We start from the raw sequence: 15,805 nt of genomic DNA on the forward strand, positions 1-15,805 counted from the left end.
GTGGGACGATCATGTTTTCCCCTGGATAGTGTAGATAACTTGGTTAAATCTGTAAGAAACACTATGTGAGGAGACAAAGGGCGCTCAAACCACGCAAGATAAAATGTTTTCGGGTTTGGCGGAGAGGAAAAGGAGAGCCTTCCCGGTAATACTGGCAATTAAGGCCCTGATAAAGAGAGAATGGGAGAAACCAGATCAGAGAAGTTTCCTCCCATCGGCCTCAAAAATGAAATACCCATTTAGTGATGAAGAGCTACTAAAATGGACAAAGATTCCTAAGGTGGACGCTGCTGTTGCCTCCAGATCTAAACAGTCCACTCTTCCGGTAGAAGATGCGGGCCTGCTTTCTGACCCACTAGACCATAAAGCAGAGTCATCATTAAAAAGGTCATGGGAGGCAACTACGGGCATTTTTAAACCAGCAGTATCCAGCACATGCACCGCCAGATCAATGCTCGTATGGTTAGGCCAATTGGACCAACAGATTGAGCAGAAAGTGTCTAGGGAAAAGCTGCGTGCCGCTATTCCATTAATTAGATGGGCAGCAGCCTTCATGGCCGATGCATCTGCGGACACTCTATGTCTAGCAGTAAGGTCTGCGGGTCTTGTGAACAGTGCCAGACGGGCATTATGGATGAAAAGTTGGAAGGAGGACACGCAGTCGAAATCTAAGTTCTGCGCTATCCTGTGTGAGGGTGAGTTTCTCTTTGGAAAAGCCCTAGACGACATACTCCCCAAAGCTAAAGAAAGGAAGAAGGCTTTCCCTGACTCTTCTATTCCTTTCTACAGGAGAGCCTTTAAAAGGTGGCCGTTTGGGAAGAGTAGACAAACGGACAGATCAACGAGATGGCCCACAAAAGAAGAGAAGCAAAAGGGTACCATGTTTAGAGGTTCAGGATTCCGGAAAGAAAATAAATACTGAACAACCAGTCCCCCCAGTAGGGGGTAGACTGAAACTTTTTTTTCTGAAATGGGAAACAACATCTAGCTCGTGGATTTTAAATATAATCAAAGAAGGAATAAAATTAGAATTCCTTTGTATTCCCCACGACTTACTTATTATAACATCCTTTAGCTCACCAATACAACAAAAAGCCCTCGAAATGGAAATTCGGAGTCTATTATCAAAGGGGGTCTTAATGAAAGTCCCAGAGGGGCAAGACGGTAGAGGTTTCTACTCTCCTTTATTTTTAGTTCCCAAGCCCGATGGTTAGTTTAGAACAATCATAAATCTAAAAATACTAAATACGTTTATCAAAAACTGTAAATTTAAAATGGAATCGATCAGGTCCACCATTAGACTTCTTTTTCCAAACTGCATGATGGCGGGCATTGACCTAAAAGTTGCTTACTATCACCTTCCTATCCATGACAGATACCAAAGGTACCTAAAGGTCGCAGTAGCATTCGAAGGCGAAATCTGTCACTTTCAGTATACGGCCATGCCATTCGGTCTCTCTACAGCACCGAGGATCTTCACCAAAGTGATGTTGGAGGTGATGGCCTATCTTTGTCAAAAAGACACCTTGATCGTGCCTTACCTTGATGACTTCCTAGTTATTGGGAACTCCACCCAGTGTGCTAGACGTGTGGCTGATACGGTCTCATCTTTGCAGGATCTAGATTGGATCATCAACTTCCAGGAGTCCAGACTTATTCCACTCTCCCTCCAGACATTTTTAGGGTTCCAGTTAGACTCTACGACCCAAAGGTTTACTTCCTCAGGTAAAATTTGTGCTCATTAAAGATAAGGTTAGAGCAGCAATGGACAGACCACGCATATCTCTGAGAGAAGCAATGTCGCTATTGCGGTCACTCACCTCTTGTACCCTGGCACCATTACATTCTCCAAGAGGACAGATGGCTTGGCGGTCACCTCGAGAACAAGATAACCCTATCTAAGGAAGTCTTGACTTCTCTAGTATGGTGGTTAGATAGTAACCATTTGACCGGAGGGGGTTCCATGGGTAATATCACCATCCCATACTTTAACCAACGACGCTAGCCCCTACGGCTGGGGAGCCCATATGGAGAATAGCTTCTGTCAGGGAAGGTGGAGTAAGGAGGAACTACAATATTCGTCTAACTTAAAAGAGCTGACGGCAGTAGATTATGCATTACATCATTTTCTTCCACAGCTCCAGCAGAAGCATGTCAGGATTTTATCGGACAACACTACCACAGTGGCATATTTAAACAGACAGGGAGGTACTCGATCAGAGACTCTGATGTCTTCCGCAGCAAAAGTCTTAAGCTTAGCCGAAAAATATTGTTGTCCCTTTCTGCCCTCCACATCAGGTGAAAGCACAACCAAGAAGCGGCCTTCTTAAGCCGAAATACACTTCGGCAGGGGGAGTGGCGCCTAAACCACCGCGTCTTCAAGGACATAATAGCTCTATGGGGCAGCCTCAAGTAGACCTCTTTGCCACTAGAAAGAACAGACAAGTAGAAAAATTTACCTCCCTGTCCTTGACGGATCACCCAGACATTCTAGACGCCCTTCAGGCCCCATGGAAATTCGACCTAGCATATGCCTTCCCTCCGATAATCCTACTACCCCAGGTCATTTGGAAGATCAGAGAGGACAAGGCGAGGACAATTTTAAGAGCAAAGTTCTGGCCCAAGAGACCGTGGTTCTCATGGCTACAAACCATGTCAATATCAGATCCTTGGGTCCTCCCTTTGATCCCCAACCTACTCTCCCAAGGCCCTTTTTTTTCACCCCCAGGTGGACAGCCTACACTTGACAGCGTGGAATTTGAGAGGCAGCTTCTAATGTCAAGAGGGTTTTCCGAAGCACTAATTGGTATGCTCCTATAGAGCAGGAAGCAGTCTACCACCCAAGTTTACACCAAAATATGGAGAAAATTCCTGCAGTTACATACAAACTCTTATCCCACAGAAATTCCGATAGTTCCTATCTTGGAATTTCTACAAAAAGGAAAAGAACTGGGTCTGTCATTAAATACATTGAAGGTCCATGTGTCTGCATTAGGAGTCCTCTATGGCCATAATATAGCAGGGAACAAATGGGTGTCCCGATTTATTACAGCTTGTGAATGAATGGCCCATGTTCACATACCTAGAATCCCTTCTTGGGACTTAAACTTGGTTCTAGGCACCCTAACGGGAGCCCCTTTTGAACCAATAGACACTGTATCTTCAAAATACTTTTCACTCAAAACGGCCCTCTTAGTAGCACTAACATCAGCTAGGAGAGTTAGCAACATTCAAGCCCTATACATAGATCCCCCCTTTTTACAGATATTTCAGGATAGGTTGGTTTTAAAACCAGACCCCTCATACCTTTCTAAGGTATCAGGAAAATTCCATAGGTCACAAGAGATACTTCTCCCCACTTTCTTCAGGGACCCCTCCACTCCTGAAGAACAGAAATTTCACACGCTAGACGTTAGGAGAACTGTAGTAAAATACATCGAAAGATCCAGGAGCTGGAGGCAGTGTATGGCTCTGTTCATATCTTTTCAGGGCTGTAAAAAAGGGTATGAAGTCACGAAGAGCACCTTATCCCGATGGATCCGAGATGCCATCTGATTAGCTTACTCCGCGAGAAATGAAAATCCTCCAGAGAGCATCAGAGCACACCCTACTAGAGCAATGGCATCCTCCTGGGCTGAGAGGGGAGACATTCCAATCGAAGCCATATGTAAGGCGGCAATTTGGTCAACCCCTTCTACCTTCTATAATCACTATAGACTTGACCTCTCGTCAACTTCTGACCTAAGCTTTGGCAGGACTGTCCTTGGCACGGTGGTCCCACCCAGGTGATGGTCTCTGGAATCTCTACAGTGGGTGCTGTCGTGGCAAAGGGTAAAAAGCCAGATTACTTACCGGTAATGCCCTTTTAATGAGTCCACGACAGCACCCGCTCACTTCCCTCCCTATGAAAATAATAAGAATAAATACACCACGTATTAATAAAGTGTATCCCTTAAATAGAGAAGTAAATAAGTTAAACATAAAATGGTAGAACTTTGCCTAACACTTGGCAGTCCTCCTGGTACTCTGAAATACAACTGAGGAGGAGAGGCGGACCGCCACTTTTATTTTTCTGTAGGTTTCCTGTTCCTATGGGTTGGATCCCTCTACCTCCAGTGGGTGCTGTTGTGGACTCATTAAAAGGGCATTACCGTTAAGTAATCCAGCTTATTGGAACAAAATAATTTCACATGCAAAATAGATACTAAGATGAGCAGAAATTAAAAGTGCTTGACATTAGACTGTCGTTGATATGATTTTTAATGGTTGTCCCTATATAACATCCAATAGTAATCTGCCATCATTGAGTCATTCTAAAACCCTGGTAGCGGTGTTCCATTACTTTAATGTCCTGGTGAAACTGCTCGCCTTGTTCATTGCTTAAATCCCCAAGATTTTGAGGGAAGAAATCTAAAGACACTGGCATGCATTTAGCAGCTCCTCAACACCTTCAACATATTCTGGAGATTTTTTTTTCCTAAGAAGTTTTCACAGATCCACTTGAAGCTTTTCCAAGAACTCAATTCCTTATTTAGAGTTCCTTCAAACACATCATAAGCTCTCTGATCTGAGGTCCAGCAAACACTCCTTCCTTCAGTTTTGCTGGTGAAATGCTGGAGAATTTCTGTGAAATATACTAGAACCCTTGAGAATTTGTCTTTGCCATGGCTTTCACAAAGTTTTTAATCAATCCCAACTTTATATGTGGAGGAAGAAAGATTTTTGTTGGAGCAACTAAAGGATTATGCTGAACATTGTCTCTACCTTGAGCATAGATGTTTCTCTGTCCCCAATCACGCCGAACATTATGCTCTACTGTATTTCTACTGTCCCATAAACACAAAAAGCAACAATATTTTGTGAAACCGCTTTGCATTCCCATTAGCAGACCAATCACTTTCAAGTCTCCACAGATATTCCAATAATGATGCTTATATTGTATAGCATCCAAAACAACTGACAGATTTTCCATAACTTTCCTTTAGATGACATGAGTGAGCAATAGGGATTGATGATTTCATATTTCCATTGTGAAGCAACACTGCTTTCAAACTTCTCTGGGATGAGTCAATAAATAATCGCTAATTTGCAACAAAATACTCTTGATTCAGTTCTTCAAAGAGGCCATTCACATTGTTACAGAACACCATTGGTCCATCAACTATGAAAAATTGTGTTAAAGTGTTACTTCTGTTTTGGTAATAGCACACTTTGACATCATCATGAAGAAGTTTCTTCTGTTTCACCCTAGATGCAAGAAGTTCAGCTTTATCTTTTGACAATGAAAGGTCTCTGATTAGATCATTTAATTCATGTTGAGTAAGGGTGTGTGCACACGCTGCGGATTCTGCTGTGGATTGATCCGTGTAGATTTTGCAAAATCCGCAGTTAAATCCACAGGTCAAAAGACCTGCAGTTTATCTGCGGATTAGCCTGCGGTTTTGCCCTGCGGTTTATCACCTCTACAGTGGAGGAGATGGTAAACCGCTGCGGAATCCGCAGAAAGAATTGACATGTCAATTTCTGCGGATTAGAAACCGCAGCAAATCCACACTGTGGTTTCCATTTCCCATAGGATATCATGGTATTGTACAACGCAGCAGAAACTGCTGCGGATCCGCGGCAGAATCCGCAGCGTGTGCACGCACCCTAAAGCTTTCTGGCTGCTCAGCTGCTCCATCAGGTACATACTCATCTTGACTTGAGGTCTTCATGTCTTCAGCTCCATAGTCTTCATATTCTACTTCATTTTCTTCCAATCCAGACTACGGTGGTACAGGAACTGGCAAAGTACCATGATGTGGAACTAGCCTAATTGCAGATTCAAGTTCAGGGTAATTATTCTTATGTTTGTGTTTTTGTAGAATATCCCTTCAGTTTGACAAAACAAAAGTAGCAGTTGTCACTATGATTTTTGGGTTCTCTCCAAATCATGGGAACAGCAAATGGCATAGCCACTTTCCTCATATTCAACCAGTCACAAAGACCATTTGAACAACTTGCGCATATTACATGAGGGGCCCAGCTTTTGTCTTGATCACCAAGTGGACACTTAAAGTACATCTGGTACATCTTTTTAATATCATGATTGATTGAACTTACTTGGCCTTTTATTGTAAAAGAACCACACACAGCAGAATCTGTTTGGACGATTAATACACTGTCGGGGCATTTTTCTCCTTTTAAATCAGATCAAACAGTAGGGTAAGTTCAGTTTAGTGGTGGTGACAAATTTAAAAAAAAAAATGCGATGAGCTGACCGACTATATGTAGATACTAGCTGAAGAGCCCGGCGTTGCCTGGGCCTAGTAACCAACTGTGGTTAGTTATAACAAATTATAATGATTATATTGCACATAAAAACATTTCACATCATATATTCAACACTACAGATTTGCAACACAAATTAAATGATTACCCAAGTGTTGATAGTATTTTATTTTCAACTCACTCAAGAGCCTTTTGATAAACAACATGTGTATCTGTTACAGAGCTGTGTACCTAATCCTCTCCTGTGTGATACTTTCTGCTGAGCTGTGTATCTAATCTTATCATGTGTTAAGGCTCATTCACACGTCAGTATTTGATCAGTATTTTGCATCAGTGTTTGTATGCCAAAGCCAGGAATGGAACTTACCGAGAAAAAAATATAATTGAAAGACTGACTCCTGTTCTTTATTTTGGAGACATTCCTGGTTTTGGCATACAAATACTGATGAAATACTGATCAAAAATACTGATGTGTGAAAGAGGCCTTACTGACTGCTCAGCCGTGTATCTAATCCTATCCTGTGATACTATGAGAAAATGGAAATGGTCTTAGGAGCGCAGGAAAGAGACTCAGACAAGAGATGGGGATAAACCACAACGCGTTTCGACGAAGGATCCGTCTTCATCAGGTGGAAGTTATTCTCATTGCTCCTATCCTCCATTGGAGGTTTTCGGCTGGAGCTGCGGTGGAGACCTGACATTTTTGTCTGCCCCTGGGTTGCTTCCTAAGCGCTCCTCTATGACCGCTTATGACTGACTTTTATCCTGTGATACTGACTGCTGAGCCGTGTATGTAATCCTATCCTGTGTGATACCGTCTGCTGAGCCGTGTACCTAATCCTATCCTGTGTGATACTGACTGCTGAGCCATGTATCTAATCCTATCCTGTGTGATACTGACTGCAGAGCTGTGTATCTAATCCTATTCTGTGATACTGTCTGCTGAGCCGTGTATCTAATCCTATTCTGTGTGATACTGTGTGCTGAGCTGTGTATCTAATCCTATCCTGTGTGATACTGTCTGATGAGCCGTGTATCTATTCCTATCCTGTGTGATACTGACTGCTGAGCTGTGTATCAAATCCTATCCTGTGTGATACTGACTGCTGAGCCATGTATCTAATCTTATCCTGTGTGATACTGGGCTCCCCCTGTAGTCTGTGTCAGAGGGTGGTCTGTCACGGTAATAAATTGTGTTATTTCCAGCTTTACAGAAGGACGATAACACCATAGAAATAAGAATAATAGGCAAAATTGTTTGGTGAATTGGAACATGCGGGGTTAACATTTCACCTCACAACATAGTCTATGACGCTCTCGGGGTCCAGACGTGTGACTGTGCAATATTTTGAGGCTGTAGCTGCGACGGTGCAGATGCCAATCCCGGACATACATACATGCATAGACTTTTTCCCCACTATGTACATAGGGGCAAAATTGTTTGGTGAATTGGAACGCACGGGGTTAAAATTTCACCTCACAACATAGCCTATGACGCTCTCTGGGTCCAGACGTGTGACTGTGCAAAATTTTGAGGCTGTAGCTGCAACGGTGCAGATGCCAATCCCAGACATACATACATACATACATACATACATACATACATACACACACACACACACACACACATTCAGCTTTATATATTAGATTTCCCCAGAGATGAGAGACAGCTTGTATTTAGAACTGATTTTACTGGAGGTAATCTGGTAGATAATTTTTGCCAGAGCTGTATACAGTTAAGAGACCACTGCAAAATTTTCAGTTTGTCTAATTTTTCTCTTGATAGTTGTATTTTTGAGTAAAATGTAAATTGCTCCTTTTATCTATAAACTACTGACAACATGTCTTCGAATTTCCAAGCACTAAATTTTGTATTTATTTTCAGAAAATGAGAAATGGTCAAAATAACAAAAAAATGCAGTGCTTCCAGACCTCAAATAATGCTAAGAAAACAAGTTTATAATCATTTAGAAACAACAATACTAATGTTTTAATTCAGGAAGAGTTCAGAAATCAATATTTTGTGGAATAACCATGATTTCTAATCACAGCTTTCATGTGTCTTGGCATGCTTTCCACCAGTCTTTCAAACTGCTTTTGGGTGACCTTATGCCACTCCTGGGCACAAACATTTAAGCAGTTCTTCTTTGTTTGATGGCTTGTGACTATCCATCTTACTCTTGATTACATTCCAGAGGTTTTCAATGGGGTTCAGGACTGGAGATTGGGCTGGCCATGACAGTGATTTGATGTGTTGGCCCTTCATCCACACATTGATTGACCTACAGTAAGTGTGTGGCATGGCGCATTGTCCTGCTGGAAAACCCAGTCCTCATAGTTGGGCAACATTGTCTGAGTAGAAGGAATCAACTGTTTTTCCAGGATAACCTTGTATGTAGCTTGATTCATACATCCATCGCAAACCTGCCCAATTCTAGCATTGCTGAAACATCCCCAGATCATCACCGATCTTCCACAAAATTTCACAGTGGGTGCAAGATACTGTGCCTTGAACGCTTCTCCGTGATGTTGGGCAAAGCTGAAAATTAGACTCATCAGAGAAGATTACCTTACTCCAGTCCTTTATGGTCCAATCCTTATGGTCTTTGGCAAACTTCAGCCTGGCTCTCCTTTGCTTCTCATTGATGAAAGTCTTTTTCTAGCTTTATATGTCTTGAGCCCTGCCTCTAGGAGCCTGTTATGAACTGTTATTGTGTGCACTTCACCCCAGCTGCCATTTGCCATTCCTTTTGTAGGTCATTTGATGTCATCCTGCGGTTGCTGAGTCTCATTGCCGGTCTGTAGCTTTTTTGTCCCCAATGTCTGCTGCTTGACCTTGCTGCAATGAACTGCCGTCTTAGAAATTTTAAGGATGGAGGCAACATGACGTTCACTGTATCCCTCTGCTAGTAAAGCCAGAATTGAGCCCTTCTTTTCCTCAATCAAAACTTTTCTTTTCAACTTCTTTGGCATGGTTAAAAGTTATTTTTTCATTCCAATTACTTTTGGGATATTACTAGCACTTGTTTTGCCATCCAGCTTGTCCTATTGCAAGAGGATTGTGAACACCACAGCAGAGTTTTTCATACTTTCCTTCATTAAATAAGATTTGGTTCAGGTGATCACCTAATCAGAAGCGCATTAAGTAGAATGAGGTGTACTCTGGTTGGAATTCAACTGACACTGGAATGGAATGGCTGTCAGATATGTAGAGAAGCTGATTTTTATAAAACTGTGCAGTGGTCTCTTAATTTTTGCCAGAGCTGTACATTTGTAAGGTAAATGGTCAGCCTATTCCTTACAGATGAACATTTTCAGACAGGCAGTTTCTCAGTGTGATATTGGCTGCTTTCAGATTCTCTCTCTGTGGAGACCTTCACTCAGTTACACCTCAGTAGCTGAGCTGTTTTCTTCCCACTGAGGTGACTTGCCCTCCCAGAAATGCAGTGAAAATCCTCTCCCAATGGTGGCTGTCCGCTTCGATCGCTTCTATCTTCCTTTGGCAGGGCTCAGATGCCTGTAGAGGCCTGTCTCCTGTCAGTCTCACATACTAGTCCTTGCTGCCATCACCATCCTTTTCTGGCTGGCTCGAATCTTACCGTCTCATGACAGTTAGCTCCTCCCCATAACATGTGACTTTCCGAGAAGCAGTCATTGGTTGACTGCACTGTCAATACTGCTTCCCTTAAAACTCATTAAAACCTTTACTGATGTTCAGGCTCGGACTGGCCCACCGGAGAACCGGAGGATTCTGTGGTGGGCCCAGGCACTGACACCTGCTGGCATATTGGCCAGCAGCTGCCTAGGGTCTCCACTGCTCCAGGTGTCCCCAGCCAGTGGCGTGTCGCTAATAGCGGCACATCCAGCAGCTATGGGGCCCCTGAGTCAGGGGGGCCCGCCCGGTGCAAGCGAAGCAGCAGCTGGAGACAGGAGCCTGTCCCTGCTGCTAAAGATAAATTAATATTCACGCTTCCCCACGGGCGTGGAGAGGAGTGAGTATTCATTTCACTTTAATAGCGGGCAGTGTTAGCCGCAGGCTGAGGCTAACACTGCCTGCATGTAAAGCTGGGCATTGGGGCCCTGGAGGTGGGCCCCTGCAGGGTGACTAACCCTGAGGGCAATCGGCAGACAGGGAGCGATCCCTGCAGCTTGGCAGTGGAGCGGAGCTGCAGGGATCCGATGCTGTCCTGCTTCCTGCCCAGGGCTTCCTGTCTGACACAGCGCAGAGAAAGCTGCCGACGAAGACGCTGCTGGGATGTGCTGTGGCTGAGGGGAACGTGCGGAGATGTGAGTGGTGCTGTGTGTGTGGTGCTGTGTATGTATTGGAGATGTGTGTATTGGAGATTGGCAATGATGTGAGTGATGGAGAGAGCAGTGATGGGGGTGGTGGGGGAGAAGGCAATGTTGATGGTGGTGGTGGAAAGGATGATGGGGGTGGTGGGGGAGGAGGCAAAGATTGAGGTGTTGGAATGGGCAATGATGGAGTGGTGGGGAAGAAGGCAATGATGGCTGTGGGGGAAAGCACAATGGTTGTGGGGGAGGAGGCAATGATGGAGGTGGTGGAATGGGCAACGATGGTTTGGTGGGGAAGAAAGCAATGATGGAGGTGGTGAAAAAGGAAAATGATGGTAGAGGTGGAAAGGACAATGGTGGTGGGGGAGGAGGCAATGAAGGAGCTGGTGGAATGGGCAATGATGGGAGTGGTGGAAAGGCAATGATAGGGGTGGTGGGTGAGAAGCAGCGTCAGACTGGAGCACATTGGGCCCACCAGAGAAAATCATTCTTGGGGCCCACTACTGTATGTAGCTACATAGAAATAAATACAAGAACACCAATTGTGTGGTAAAACACACTAATATCAGGGTATAATATAAGGTAGTACACATCTTAATTATGTAGCAGGGTTTGTGGTAGCCCCCTCATAGAATATAATGTAGCCTCCCTTATAGGGTATAATACAGCAACCCCCTTATAAGGTATAATGCAGCCCCCCATAGAATAAAATGTAGAACCCTCATAGGGTATAATGCAGCCCATCCACAGAATATAATATATCCTCCTCAGAGTATAATGCAACCCCCTCATAAGGTATAATGCAGCTCACAATAGAATATACTGTATACCTCTCAGGGCATAATGCAGCCCCCCTCATATAGTATGATGTAGCCCCCAGAATATAACGTAGCCCCCTGAGAGAATAATGTAGCCGCCACACAGAATATAATGTAGCCCCTCAAAGTATAACCCATCCCCCCTCCACCTCCATCATTGTCCTCATCACCACCTCCATCATTGCCTTCTCACCAGGGTCGGACTGAGGCACTGGGACACTGGAGGATCCTCCGGTGCGCCCAGCCCCAGCTCCTGCCTCCTTCATTAGTCCCTGCCCTGCATGTCAATAGTGCCTACAACTGACCGGCCATACTGTGTGCAGATGTCAGGCGCATCGGCGGCTGGGCACAGCTCCTAGACTAGGTGCAAACTCCCCTCATTCAGCTGAGAGCACTGTGGCAGCCATTTCCACATCATTCTATAAATCCCAGCAATGACATCGCTGGGCTGCTTTGTGCGCACAGGACCTGTGATGAGGTCACAGGAGGGGAGGAGTCAGGAGTCACTGTCATGTCGGACGCTGTTCACACCACAGCGTCCGGCAGGCAGAGGTAGTTCCACCTTCGTCCACTATAGTCTCAGTGGCGCCGGCTTGATCTTCAGGCTCTCGGGGGTTAATCTTGCTGGAGACCAGGTTGGATGTTTAGTCACGCCCACGGTCTTTAAATAGTCATGCTGGCCTATGGGCGTCGCCGATTATAGCTTGTGTTTTCATACCAAGTGGTTCCGGTCTGGAGTGGAGGCGTTGAAGAGAGAGAGATTCGTATCTGGTGGCGTATGTTCCGTTGTTATCCTTTCTCCTTCCCATATTTGTGTTTAGTTGTGCCCTGTTCACATTACTGTATATTCCTGTTTGCGTGCGGCGCAGTGCAGTTTAAGTTCTCCCTGTCTGTCATAATTTGTGTGGGGGCTTTGGTGGTGTGTCTCCTCACTGGGTGGAGGGTGGAGGGTTAAGTGCAGGGCTGAGCAGGAGATAAGGAAAGGTTGGAGGCTCAGGCATTTGCACCATCAGCAAAAACCCTGGGTTGAGGGTCAGACAGGGCTTCCCCTAGTTAGAGGGACATCACAGGGGCCCCGGGTATTTCAGCCTTAGTTGAACTAAGCCCCGCGTGACATTATAATCGGCCCACATTTTTCAGGAGTCCATGGATCCATTAGATTCCATAACCCGCCAGTTGGCGGCGCTGTCCTTACAGGTCTCCGAGTTGAAAGGGGCAGTTCAGCAGCAGGGCCTGGTAGTAGCGAAGGTGCAAACGGCATCTGCAGGTATCGGTGCAGAGCCGAAGTTTCCGCTGCCAGAACGATTTTCAGGGGATCGCAGCAAATTTGTCGTATTTCGGGAGACCTGCAAGTTATACTTCCGCATGCGCCCTATCTCCTCAGGTAATGAGGCTCAGCGGGTAGGGCTGGTGTTGTCATTACTGAGTGGTGACCCCCAAGCATGGGCATTTTCCTTACCAGCTGACTCTGCTACATTTCATTCTGTCGATAATGTTTTTTCTGCCCTCGGGCTCATTTACGATGATCCTGACCGACTGGCTCTAGCGGAATCTAAAATCCGCGCCCTCCGCCAGGGGGAGCGCTTGGCAGAGGACTATTGTTCGGAATTTCGCCGTTGGGCCGTAGACACACAGTGGAATGACCCAGCACTGCGGAGCCAGTTTATTCATGGGGTATCAGGGAAGGTTAAACAAGCCCTCCTGATGTATGAGACTCCGGCATCGTTGGAGTCTGCCATGAGTTTGGTGATACGTATTGATCGCCGTTTTCGTCAGGGGGCACAGGAAACGCTACCTCTGGGGGAAAGCAGAGGTGCAAGTGTGGTTGAAGTAGATGAGTCCCCTGAACCTATGCAGATTGCTGACGTGGCACAGGTTAAGCGTCGCGCTCCGGGATTCCGGAAGCCCGGAGCATGTTTCTACTGTGGTAAAAGAGGTCATTATGTTAACGTTTGCCCGGTACTACCTAAGAGGGTCACACCGGTGGAAAACTGTTAAGCTCAGAGGGTATGGAGGAGACCCAACTGAGCGTATGCATATCCTCCATGATGGTATCTCAATGTATGCTCCCTGCCAAGGTTATTATCGTGGGCAGAGAGATACCAATATCAGTGTTTGTGGATAGCGGTTCCGCCACCAATCTCATAGATGAGGAGTTTGCACACACCGCCGGGTTTAAGATCGAAAGACTTCCTCACCCCATACAGGTGGTTACCATTAATGCTGTTCCCCTCCCTCAAGGGGAGATTACGGAGTTTGTGGCAGAGGTGAAACTCCACATTGGGGTCCTACATTCTGAGTCGGTTACATGTAGGGTTCTCCGTAATCTCCCAGCACAAATGGTCCTGGGTTTTCCATGGTTGTCCAGGCACAACCCGGTAATTGATTGGAAAACTCAGGACATAGTACAATGGAGTGGTTTCTGCCAAGACAATTGCTTGGCCACATGTGTGTCCGCCGTGACGCCCAGCCTGCCGGAGGCTTTGCAGGATTTCGCGGTTGTTTTCTCTGAGAAGGGTTGCTCAGAACTGCCTCCACATAGAGCCTATGACTGTGCGATTAGGTTAAAACCAGGGGCCAAATTACCTAAGGCCAGGATGTTTAATATTTCTGTTCCTGAGAGACAAGCTCTGAAAGACTACATCGCGGAGAGTCTGAGCAAAGGACACATCCGGCCTTCGTCCTCGCCTGTAGCCGCGGGGTTTTTCTTCATTAAGAAGAAAGATGGGGGGTTACGGCCGTGTCTGGATTTCCGAGAGTTAAACCAGATTACTATCCGTGATCCCTACCCAATGCTGTTGATCCCGGATTTGTTCAACCAGGTAGCGGGGGCGAAATGGTTTTCCAAGCTGGACCTCAGGGGGGCGTATAATCTCATAAGGGTCCGTCAGGGGGATGAGTGGAAGACGGCGTTTAACACTCCTGAGGGTCATTTTGAGAGTCTGGTTATGCCGTTTGGGTTGACCACCGCGCCTGCCGTTTTCCAACATTTTATTAATGATGTATTTGCTCATGTCCTGGGGAGATTTGTGATTGTGTACCTGGATGATATCCTCATTTATTCTAGCGATCGGGACACTCATTTGGAGCATGTCAGACAGGTGTTACAGTTGCTCCGGGAGAACCAGCTCTATGCTAAGCTGGAAAAATGTTTATTTTTTGTCCAGGAGTTGCCCTTTTTGGGATATATTGTGTCCGCAGCCGGGTTTAAAATGGACACCGCTAAGGTGCAAGCGGTGCTGCAATGGGAGAGGCCGGAGAGTCTGAAAGCACTCCAGCGGTTCCTTGGGTTTGCGAATTATTCTAGAAAATTTATTAAACACTTTTCGACTATCGCCAAACCGCTCACGGACATGACAAAAAGAGGTGCCGATCTGGCGAGCTGGCCTGAGGTGGCTATACGTGCATTTGAGCGTCTGAAGAATAGTTTTGCTTCAGCCCCCATTCTGGTGCAACCAGACGTGTCTAAACCTTTTGTGGTGGAGGTTGATGCGTCGGAGGTGGGAGTGGGGGCAGTACTGTCTCAAGGCTCGTCCTTGAGCGAGATGCATCCATGCGCCTACTTCTCCAAGAAGCTGTCGCCGGCCGAACGGAATTATGATATCGGCAACAGGGAGTTGTTGGCCATCAAATTGGCTTTTGAGGAATGGCGACACTTCTTGGAGGGGGCGGCTCACCAGGTCACAGTCATCACCGACCATAAGAATCTGCTTTATCTGGAGTCGGCCAAGCGTCTGTCTCCTAGGCAGGCCCGCTGGGCATTGTTTTTTACTTGTTTCAATTTTCTTGTGACTTACCGTCCCGGGGCTAAAAACACCAAGGCGGATGCTTTGTCTAGGTGTTTTCCGGGGGGAGAACCTCGGGAAGAGCCGGTACCCATCCTCCAGGAAGGGGTAGTGGTCTCGGCTCTCACGACTGAGGTAGAGGCGGAGATTGCCGAGGCCCAAGAGGAGGTACCGCCAGGACTTCCCGCCAACAAATCATTTGTACCCCTGCATCTTCGGAAGGAACACCACGACTCGGTACTGGCTGGTCATCCAGGGGTGAAGGGCACCTTAGAGCTGGTATCGCGTCGTTTCTGGTGGCCCAAAATCCGGCAGGACGTGGTCTCATACGTGGCAGCTTGCATCACGTGCGCTAGGGCTAAGTCACCCCGAACCCGTCCTGCTGGCACGCTACAGCCTCTGGGGGTACCCAATAGGCCATGGACAGAAATCTCCATGGATTTCATCACTGACTTGCCAGCCTCGGCGGGGAACACGGTCATCCTGGTGGTGGTTGACCGTTTTTCAAAGATGGCGCATTTTGTGGCGTTGTCTTCATTGCCCAATGCAAAGACGTTGGCTCAGGTATTTGTACAGGAGGTGGTCAGACTCCACGGAGTTCCGTCGGACATAATATCTGATAGGGGTAGGCAATTTGTG

Source organism: Dendrobates tinctorius, unplaced genomic scaffold (assembly GCF_039654945.1).
Source record: "Dendrobates tinctorius isolate UK_male_01 unplaced genomic scaffold, ASM3965494v1 ptg000189l, whole genome shotgun sequence".
Taxonomy (NCBI): Eukaryota; Metazoa; Chordata; class Amphibia; order Anura; family Dendrobatidae; genus Dendrobates; species Dendrobates tinctorius.